This window comes from Lithobates pipiens, unplaced genomic scaffold (assembly GCF_037356315.1).
Source record: "Lithobates pipiens isolate NorthernLeopardFrog02 unplaced genomic scaffold, aLitPip1_a1.2 Scaffold_13, whole genome shotgun sequence".
Lineage (NCBI taxonomy): Eukaryota > Metazoa > Chordata > Amphibia > Anura > Ranidae > Lithobates > Lithobates pipiens.
Window position 1 is genome coordinate 375,673,913 of NW_027507718.1, and position 10,993 is coordinate 375,684,905.

The following is a 10,993-nucleotide window of genomic DNA, read 5'->3' on the forward strand; positions in this document are numbered from 1 at the left end:
TTATAAGAACTTTTGTGGACCAAGCAGGTTGTGTGTTAGTGATTAGCAGACTGTGCGTCAGTCCCTATACCGCTGAAGGACTGCTGCAGTATAGGGCAGCGGTCAGCAGTAGTGCACGTCAACCCTATGTATTGTGGACCGATAGCGGTCCTTACAGAACAGCAGACTGTACTGCACTCAGGCCTATGTACCGTAGCACCCTATACCAAGTTACCAGTCCTTATAAGAACTTTTGTGGACCAAGCAGGTTGTGTGTTAGTGATTAGCAGACTGTACGTCAGTCCCTATACCAATGAAGGACTGCTGCAGTATAGGGCAGCGGTCAGCAGTAGTGCACGGCAACCCTATGTATTGTGGACCGATAGCGGTCCTTACAGAACAGCAGACTGTAACGCACTCAGGCCTATGTACCGTAGCACCCTATACCAAGTTACCAGTCCTTATAAGAACTTTTGTGGACCAAGCAGGTTGTGTGTTAGTGATTAGCAGACTGTGCGTCAGTCCCTATACCGCTGAAGGACTGCTGCAGTATAGGGCAGCGGTCAGCAGTAGTGCACGGCAACCCTATGTATTGTGGACCGATAGCGGTCCTTACAGAACAGCAGACTGTACTGCACTCAGGCCTATGTACCGTAGCACCCTATACCAAGTTACCAGTCCTTATAAGAACTTTTGTGGACCAAGCAGGTTGTGTGTTAGTGATTAGCAGACTGTACGTCAGTCCCTATACCAATGAAGGACTGCTGCAGTATAGGGCAGCGGTCAGCAGTAGTGCACGGCAACCCTATGTATTGTGGACCGATAGCGGTCCTTACAGAACAGCAGACTGTAACGCACTCAGGCCTATGTACCGTAGCACCCTATACCAAGTTACCAGTCCTTATAAGAACTTTTGTGGACCAAGCAGGTTGTGTGTTAGTGATTAGCAGACTGTGCGTCAGTCCCTATACCGCTGAAGGACTGCTGCAGTATAGGGCAGCGGTCAGCAGTAGTGCACGTCAACCCTATGTATTGTGGACCGATAGCGGTCCTTACAGAACAGCAGACTGTACTGCACTCAGGCCTATGTACCGTAGCACCCTATACCAAGTTACCAGTCCTTATAAGAACTTTTGTGGACCAAGCAGGTTGTGTGTTAGTGATTAGCAGACTGTGCGTCAGTCCCTATACCGCTGAAGGACTGCTGCAGTATAGGGCAGCGGTCAGCAGTAGTGCACGGCAACCCTATGTATTGTGGACCGATAGCGGTCCTTACAGAACAGCAGACTGTAACGCACTCAGGCCTATGTACCGTAGCACCCTATACCAAGTTACCAGTCCTTATAAGAACTTTTGTGGACCAAGCAGGTTGTGTGTTAGTGATTAGCAGACTGTGCGTCAGTCCCTATACCGCTGAAGGACTGCTGCAGTATAGGGCAGCGGTCAGCAGTAGTGCACGGCAACCCTATGTATTGTGGACCGATAGCGGTCCTTACAGAACAGCAGACTGTAACGCACTCAGGCCTATGTACCGTAGCACCCTATACCAAGTTACCAGTCCTTATAAGAACTTTTGTGGACCAAGCAGGTTGTGTGTTAGTGATTAGCAGACTGTGCGTCAGTCCCTATACCGCTGAAGGACTGCTGCAGTATAGGGCAGCGGTCAGCAGTAGTGCACGGCAACCCTATGTATTGTGGACCGATAGCGGTCCTTACAGAACAGCAGACTGTACTGCACTCAGGCCTATGTACCGTAGCACCCTATACCAAGTTACCAGTCCTTATAAGAACTTTTGTGGACCAAGCAGGTTGTGTGTTAGTGATTAGCAGACTGTACGTCAGTCCCTATACCAATGAAGGACTGCTGCAGTATAGGGCAGCGGTCAGCAGTAGTGCACGTCAACCCTATGTATTGTGGACCGATAGCGGTCCTTACAGAACAGCAGACTGTACTGCACTCAGGCCTATGTACCGTAGCACCCTATACCAAGTTACCAGTCCTTATAAGAACTTTTGTGGACCAAGCAGGTTGTGTGTTAGTGATTAGCAGACTGTACGTCAGTCCCTATACCAATGAAGGACTGCTGCAGTATAGGGCAGCGGTCAGCAGTAGTGCACGGCAACCCTATGTATTGTGGACCGATAGCGGTCCTTACAGAACAGCAGACTGTAACGCACTCAGGCCTATGTACCGTAGCACCCTATACCAAGTTACCAGTCCTTATAAGAACTTTTGTGGACCAAGCAGGTTGTGTGTTAGTGATTAGCAGACTGTACGTCAGTCCCTATACCAATGAAGGACTGCTGCAGTATAGGGCAGCGGTCAGCAGTAGTGCACGGCAACCCTATGTATTGTGGACCGATAGCGGTCCTTACAGAACAGCAGACTGTAACGCACTCAGGCCTATGTACCGTAGCACCCTATACCAAGTTACCAGTCCTTATAAGAACTTTTGTGGACCAAGCAGGTTGTGTGTTAGTGATTAGCAGACTGTGCGTCAGTCCCTATACCGCTGAAGGACTGCTGCAGTATAGGGCAGCGGTCAGCAGTAGTGCACGTCAACCCTATGTATTGTGGACCGATAGCGGTCCTTACAGAACAGCAGACTGTACTGCACTCAGGCCTATGTACCGTAGCACCCTATACCAAGTTACCAGTCCTTATAAGAACTTTTGTGGACCAAGCAGGTTGTGTGTTAGTGATTAGCAGACTGTACGTCAGTCCCTATACCAATGAAGGACTGCTGCAGTATAGGGCAGCGGTCAGCAGTAGTGCACGGCAACCCTATGTATTGTGGACCGATAGCGGTCCTTACAGAACAGCAGACTGTAACGCACTCAGGCCTATGTACCGTAGCACCCTATACCAAGTTACCAGTCCTTATAAGAACTTTTGTGGACCAAGCAGGTTGTGTGTTAGTGATTAGCAGACTGTGCGTCAGTCCCTATACCGCTGAAGGACTGCTGCAGTATAGGGCAGCGGTCAGCAGTAGTGCACGGCAACCCTATGTATTGTGGACCGATAGCGGTCCTTACAGAACAGCAGACTGTACTGCACTCAGGCCTATGTACCGTAGCACCCTATACCAAGTTACCAGTCCTTATAAGAACTTTTGTGGACCAAGCAGGTTGTGTGTTAGTGATTAGCAGACTGTACGTCAGTCCCTATACCAATGAAGGACTGCTGCAGTATAGGGCAGCGGTCAGCAGTAGTGCACGGCAACCCTATGTATTGTGGACCGATAGCGGTCCTTACAGAACAGCAGACTGTAACGCACTCAGGCCTATGTACCGTAGCACCCTATACCAAGTTACCAGTCCTTATAAGAACTTTTGTGGACCAAGCAGGTTGTGTGTTAGTGATTAGCAGACTGTACGTCAGTCCCTATACCAATGAAGGACTGCTGCAGTATAGGGCAGCGGTCAGCAGTAGTGCACGGCAACCCTATGTATTGTGGACCGATAGCGGTCCTTACAGAACAGCAGACTGTAACGCACTCAGGCCTATGTACCGTAGCACCCTATACCAAGTTACCAGTCCTTATAAGAACTTTTGTGGACCAAGCAGGTTGTGTGTTAGTGATTAGCAGACTGTGCGTCAGTCCCTATACCGCTGAAGGACTGCTGCAGTATAGGGCAGCGGTCAGCAGTAGTGCACGTCAACCCTATGTATTGTGGACCGATAGCGGTCCTTACAGAACAGCAGACTGTACTGCACTCAGGCCTATGTACCGTAGCACCCTATACCAAGTTACCAGTCCTTATAAGAACTTTTGTGGACCAAGCAGGTTGTGTGTTAGTGATTAGCAGACTGTGCGTCAGTCCCTATACCGCTGAAGGACTGCTGCAGTATAGGGCAGCGGTCAGCAGTAGTGCACGTCAACCCTATGTATTGTGGACCGATAGCGGTCCTTACAGAACAGCAGACTGTACTGCACTCAGGCCTATGTACCGTAGCACCCTATACCAAGTTACCAGTCCTTATAAGAACTTTTGTGGACCAAGCAGGTTGTGTGTTAGTGATTAGCAGACTGTGCGTCAGTCCCTATACCGCTGAAGGACTGCTGCAGTATAGGGCAGCGGTCAGCAGTAGTGCACGGCAACCCTATGTATTGTGGACCGATAGCGGTCCTTACAGAACAGCAGACTGTAACGCACTCAGGCCTATGTACCGTAGCACCCTATACCAAGTTACCAGTCCTTATAAGAACTTTTGTGGACCAAGCAGGTTGTGTGTTAGTGATTAGCAGACTGTGCGTCAGTCCCTATACCGCTGAAGGACTGCTGCAGTATAGGGCAGCGGTCAGCAGTAGTGCACGGCAACCCTATGTATTGTGGACCGATAGCGGTCCTTACAGAACAGCAGACTGTAACGCACTCAGGCCTATGTACCGTAGCACCCTATACCAAGTTACCAGTCCTTATAAGAACTTTTGTGGACCAAGCAGGTTGTGTGTTAGTGATTAGCAGACTGTGCGTCAGTCCCTATACCGCTGAAGGACTGCTGCAGTATAGGGCAGCGGTCAGCAGTAGTGCACGGCAACCCTATGTATTGTGGACCGATAGCGGTCCTTACAGAACAGCAGACTGTACTGCACTCAGGCCTATGTACCGTAGCACCCTATACCAAGTTACCAGTCCTTATAAGAACTTTTGTGGACCAAGCAGGTTGTGTGTTAGTGATTAGCAGACTGTACGTCAGTCCCTATACCAATGAAGGACTGCTGCAGTATAGGGCAGCGGTCAGCAGTAGTGCACGGCAACCCTATGTATTGTGGACCGATAGCGGTCCTTACAGAACAGCAGACTGTAACGCACTCAGGCCTATGTACCGTAGCACCCTATACCAAGTTACCAGTCCTTATAAGAACTTTTGTGGACCAAGCAGGTTGTGTATTAGTGTTTAGCAGACTGTGCGTCAGTCCCTATACCGCTGAAGGACTGCTGCAGTATAGGGCAGCGGTCAGCAGTAGTGCACGGCAACCCTATCTATTGTGGACCGATAGCGGTCCTTACAGAACAGCAGACTGTACCGCACCCAAGCCTATGTACCGTAGCACCCTAGACAGACCAAGTTACCAGTCCTGATAAAGAGCTTTGTGGAACAAGTGAGTTGTGAATGATTAGCAGACTGCAGCAGAAGGGCAGCAGTCAAGTATAATATTCTTTCTATATTTGGAAGAAAGAATATTATACGTGTACAAGCCTATTACCGTACCACTGATACCAGTCCTGAAAAGAACCTTTGTGGAACTAATAGTAACAGCAAGTCTTTAAAATTATCCTCACTGCCTGACAACACTGCTTCCTGCCTGTCCCTATACAAATTGGCAAAAAAGAGTAGGCTGGAACGATTAGCTGGAACAGCTCTTTTGTGGACCTGATAGTAACAGCTAATGATGATGATGATGATGATGATGAAGAAAGACTAATCTGGCTGAGCTGTCCCTAAAATAGCAGCATACAGCGCTCTGTCCCTTTATCTAAACTGACAAAAGAAACTCAGGCTGCTGACCTAACACCTATACCAGTCCTGAAAAGAACTTTTGTGTACCAAATAGCTAGCGTTTTCTCTGTCCCTACTCCACACAGGATCCTTTCCCTACAGTGACAGAAGAAAGAATGTAAAATGGCCACCGGATCGGGTGTATTTATAGGTTAGGGGGAATGTCCAAGTGTCCATGAGCTGTCATGTCTCAATTGGTTGTCCTGTAACACATGATAAACGTGTCACGAAAGGTTAAAGTTCTTGTATACATTAAACACGTAAGTCCGCCGGGGCGAACGACGGAAAAAGGCGTTCGAACCCGCGGACGGCGAAAGTCGGAAATTCGCCGCGAAACGACCGCCGGGCGAACCGTTCGGCCATCACTACCCAATTTTTCTGCCCCTGTTTAACAGGGGCGTTTAAGTACAATTTTTGATGCAATGCTTTGCAGCAGGGCTAATTCCTGCAATAAAACTAGAGTGTATGGCAGAGGTTGCAGTGTGATGGCACCAGTGCCTAAGGCCCAATTTTTCTGCCCCTGTTTAACAGGGGCGTTTAAGTACAATTTTTGATGCAATGCTTTGCAGCAGGGCTAATTCCTGCAATAAAACTAGAGTGTATGGCAGAGGTTGCAGTGTGATGGCACCAGTGCCTAAGGCCCAATTTTTCTGCCCCTGTTTAACAGGGGCGTTTAAGTACAATTTTTGATGCAATGCTTTGCAGCAGGGCTAATTCCTGCAATAAAAGTAGAGTGTATGGCAGAGGTTGCAGTGTGATGGCACCAGTGCCTAAGGCCCAATTTTTCTGCCCCTGTTTAACAGGGGCGTTTAAGTAAAATTTTTGATGCAATGCTTTGCAGCAGGGCTAATTCCTGCAAAAAAACTAGAGTGTATGGCAGAGGTTGCAGTGTGATGGCACCAGTGCCTAAGGCCCAATTTTTCTGCCCCTGTTTAACAGGGGCGTTTAAGTACAATTTTTGATGCAATGCTTTGCAGCAGGGCTAATTCCTGCAATAAAACTAGAGTGTATGGCAGAGGTTGCAGTGTGATGGCACCAGTGCCTAAGGCCCAATTTTTCTGCCCCTGTTTAACAGGGGCGTTTAAGTACAATTTTTGATGCAATGCTTTGCAGCAGGGCTAATTCCTGCAATAAAACTAGAGTGTATGGCAGAGGTTGCAGTGTGATGGCACCAGTGCCTAAGGCCCAATTTTTCTGCCCCTGTTTAACAGGGGCGTTTAAGTAAAATTTTTGATGCAATGCTTTGCAGCAGGGCTAATTCCTGCAAAAAAACTAGAGTGTATGGCAGAGGTTGCAGTGTGATGGCACCAGTGCCTAAGGCCCAATTTTTCTGCCCCTGTTTAACAGGGGCGTTTAAGTAAAATTTTTGATGCAATGCTTTGCAGCAGGGCTAATTCCTGCAAAAAAACTAGAGTGTATGGCAGAGGTTGCAGTGTGATGGCACCAGTGCCTAAGGCCCAATTTTTCTGCCCCTGTTTAACAGGGACATGTAATTACAATTCTTGATATAATATTTCACAGGAGGGCCCCTTCCTGTGCCCACCCAGAGTAACTGTGAGGACTTATAGTGTTGTGGCACCAGCACCACAACCACCAAAGGTCAATTTTTCTACCACTGTTCAACAATGGCATGTAATTACAATTCTTGATATAATCGTTCACAGCAGGGCGCTCCAGCGGCCACCAAGAGTCACTTTGAGGGCTTACAATGTTGTTGCAAAACCAACACCTTGTTCCGCCATTTCTGCAGAGCATATAGGGCAGGCCCCTACTTTCAAACATCCAATTTACAAACATCTCCTACTTGCAAACGGAAGGAGACAACAGCAAGTGAGATGAAAAAAGATGGACGACAAAACAAATTATACAGGGGTGATAACCCTTCCCTATGTTTTCCAAAAAGCTTAAAGATAGTTTTTTTGACTGGAGCTACACTTTAAAAATGTACCGGTTGAAAATGACAAACAGATTCAACTTAACACAACAAACCTACACAGTCCCTGTCTTGTTTGCACCGCCTGTATACTGCTGTTCTGAGTATATAGGGCCTGGGGGCCACACGCATTTCCTTTTTTTTAATATGGGTACAGGGTTCCCCTTAATGTGCGTACAAGACCCAAATAGGCTGGTAATGGGCAGGGAGGGCTACCCATGCCATTTTTCTGAATGATTTTCAACCATATTGCAGGAACCAGATATAACATTAAAACCGCAAGCAGTTTTAAATGGTGTTATTTCCGTTTAATGTCATTTTGTGCAGGGACTGTTCTAAACACGGGAAACACGTGGCACTTCACAGGCATACTATATAGACACCCCCCAGGCACCATATTTAAAGGAATATTTCACTTTTTTTTTTCACTTTAATCGTCATTAAAATCAGTGCTCCCGCCAAAACGGTAGTTTTTAAAACTTTTTTTTGCAGTGACCCATGTCCCCTGAGGCAGGAGGCAGATCGCCAAACCCTTTTTAGCATACTATCTTGCATATTAGCCGTTAAAATTAGCACTTTCCAATTCGAACGTTCGAGTCCCATAGACTTCAATGGGGTTCTAACGTTCGTGCCGAACGCGGGGGTCGTTCGCAAGTTCTGGTGCGAACCGAACCGGGGGGTGTTCGGCTCATCCCTAGTCCTGTTCTACCTTCACTTGGCCACCACAGGTGTCTGGCTTGCTCCATGTGCTGTAAAGATCTGCCTCTGGCTGGTAGTGAACAAGCTACAATAGACTGCCTGTTAGCATTTACTTCAGCACTGGTTCACAATAGCTTCTCGGCCTCTTGGCTAAGATCAAGTGTAGTATCTGGCAGTTGCCAGACGAGGCACTATGCTACTCCCAAGTGTGGGGAGGGCAGATGCAAATCCAATGGTGTTGGTTTTGGTAGGGACTCATGTCTGAGCACCCTAAGAGACGTCAGTCAGGGTCGAGTCTGAGCCATCTGCAAGGGTGCTCCTGGTGAGGATGGGTGCTGCATTTGGTCTGGCCAGAGGGTCGGGTCCCTGGCCTTCTGGCCTAGATTAGTTCTAGCTTCTGGTCACTTTTTCAGGCGAGAACACTGGTGCCCTTTCCCACCGGGGCAGCGGTCTGTATTTCCCAAATGTAATTAGGTAGGAGTGATGGAAGCGACGGTTGAGCCTGATGGTAAGGGCTCTCCCCAAGCTGCCAGAACTTTAGGCCTTCCTGGATGGGGTGGGGGCTGCTCTGGCCTGGGCTGTTGGTCAGGGTTGTGACAAAAAGCCTGTGGTGATTTTTTCCCTGAAGTGGTAGTTCAGGGGTGCCGTACAATCACTGTGAGTGAGGGTCACTTTGATTTATGGCATCGTGGTCACTTCACCATACACACGTTTTCAAACCTGCCTCTAGGGCCGAGCCTTTTGGCTAGGACCAGAGGAATTTTTTATTCCTGGCCGAAGGGCCAGCCATTGTATTGTACAATGGTCACTTTCACTTTTCCCACTTCCTTCTCCCCCACTTTCTATTTATTTACCCCTTTGTTTGTCACTTTTTTGTATATTTTTGTTTGGTGTGTACACGTTTTGTCACTGTGTGATGAGTAGAGTGTGGGTCCTCAGGCCTACCTTGAAAGTCTTAGGATGGGGGTGGACATGGCCTTTTGGATTAGTTTACCCTCTCTCATGGGGTCTCCCTTCAGGGGAGCCCCACCGATTACTTGGGTGGGTCTGTTTCGGCAGACCCTCCAGAGAAAAGGGGTCAGTCTGGTTTCGACCAGATGGACCTGAGTGAAGTACCTCAGTCCCTGTCTGGAGCCTAACACCCCAGGGATCAGGGACAGGTCCTTCCTATGGAGGACTAGTGTAACACCGTTGCACGTTTTGTGTCACCTTTTTATGTGTGTGCACTTTTTTTGGCACCGAGTGGAGTTTTTGGATGTGTTTCACACGCCACGGTCTTAAAAAGTAAAGAAAAAAAACTGGTTCACAATAGCTTAGCATCTTGCATGACTGTACCAACAATCTCTTGAAGCTGATCCTTCCCCCTATGTGAGTCATACAGAAAGATTCCAGCCTACTTGGCACCCTCAGCTATCCTATTGCTTTGGCCTAACTGGGCCGAGTGCCCCCTCCTGTGGTGTGTTTTGTGAAAGACAGCCTTGTATCTTCATTTTTGCTTTTAATCTATCCAGCTGCAGCTATGCACATCATTCCATTTAGCATGAACATCTTCCTTCTTTCTACACAAGAGCATCCCTGAAGAAGATATACTGCATTATTCAAAACGTGTTGGTTGTCTCTGTAGTCCTTTTTTGCTATATGACGGTTATGTTCAAACACTCATGCTGTGATCTCTGTATTCTGTTTCTAGCCACAATGTTTATTAATGTTTGATATAATAAGGAATTGTTAATTATTTTTCTATAGCAGTCTGTATCTCATTTGTCTGTATTACCACTTTAAATAGTTTCATGATCAAGGAGGGTATTCTTTTTCTGCAGTTTTTTTATACATGTTTCCATTTCTATTATACAGTATCTCACAAAAGTGAGTACACCCCTCACATTTTTGTAAAGTTTTTATTATATATCTTTTCATGTGACAACACTAAAGAAATTACACTTTGCTACACTGTAAAGTAGTGAGTGTACAGCTTCTTTAACAGTGTAAATTTGTTGTCCCCTCAAAATAACTCACACAGCCATTAATGTCTAAACCGCTGGCAACAAAAGTGAGTACACATCTAAGTGAAAATGTCCAAATTGGGCCCAATTACCATTTTCCCTCCTGGTGTTATGTGACTCGTTAGTGTTACAAGGTCTCAGGTGTGAATGGGGAGCAGGTGTGTTAAATTTGGTGTTATCACTCTTACTCTCTCATACTGGTCACTGGAAGTTCAACTTGGCACCTCATGACAAAGAACTCTGAGGATCTGAAAAAAAAAAAGAATTGTTGCTCTACATAAAGATGGCCTAGGCTATAAGAAGATTGCCAAGACCCTGAAACTGAGCTGCAGCATGGTGACCAAGACCATACAGCAGTTTAACAGGACAGGATCCACTCAGAACAGGCCTCACCATGGTCAATCAGTGTCATATCCAGTGTATGACTTTGGGAAATAGATGTATGAGTTCTGCCAGCATTGCTACAAAGGTTTAAGAGGTGGGGGATCAGCCTGTCAGTGCTCAGACCATATGCGGCACATTGCATCAAATTGGTCTGCATGGCTGTCTTCCCAGAAGGAAGCCTCTTCTAAAGATGATGCACTAGAAAGCCTGCAAACAGTTTGCTGAAGACAAGCAGACTAATGACATGGATTACTGGAACCACGCCCTGTGGTCTGATAAGACCAAGATCAACTTATTTGGTTCAGATGGTGTCAAGCATGTGTGGTGGCAACCAGGTGAGGAGTACAAAGACAAGTGTGTCTTGCCTACAGTCAAGCATGGTGGTGAGAGTGTCATGGTCTAGGGCTGCATGAGTGCTGCCGGCACAGAGGAGCTGTAGTTCATTGAGGGAACCATGAATACCAACATGTACTGTAACATACTGAAGCA

General features: G+C 47.2%; 1 pseudogene; it reads left to right on the top strand.

Moving 5' to 3' along the window:
* Positions 1 to 8,247: 8,247 nt before the first annotated feature.
* LOC143979999 (U2 spliceosomal RNA) lies at positions 8,248 to 8,322 on the top strand (annotated as a pseudogene).
* The last annotated feature ends 2,671 nt before the right edge of the window (positions 8,323 to 10,993 follow it).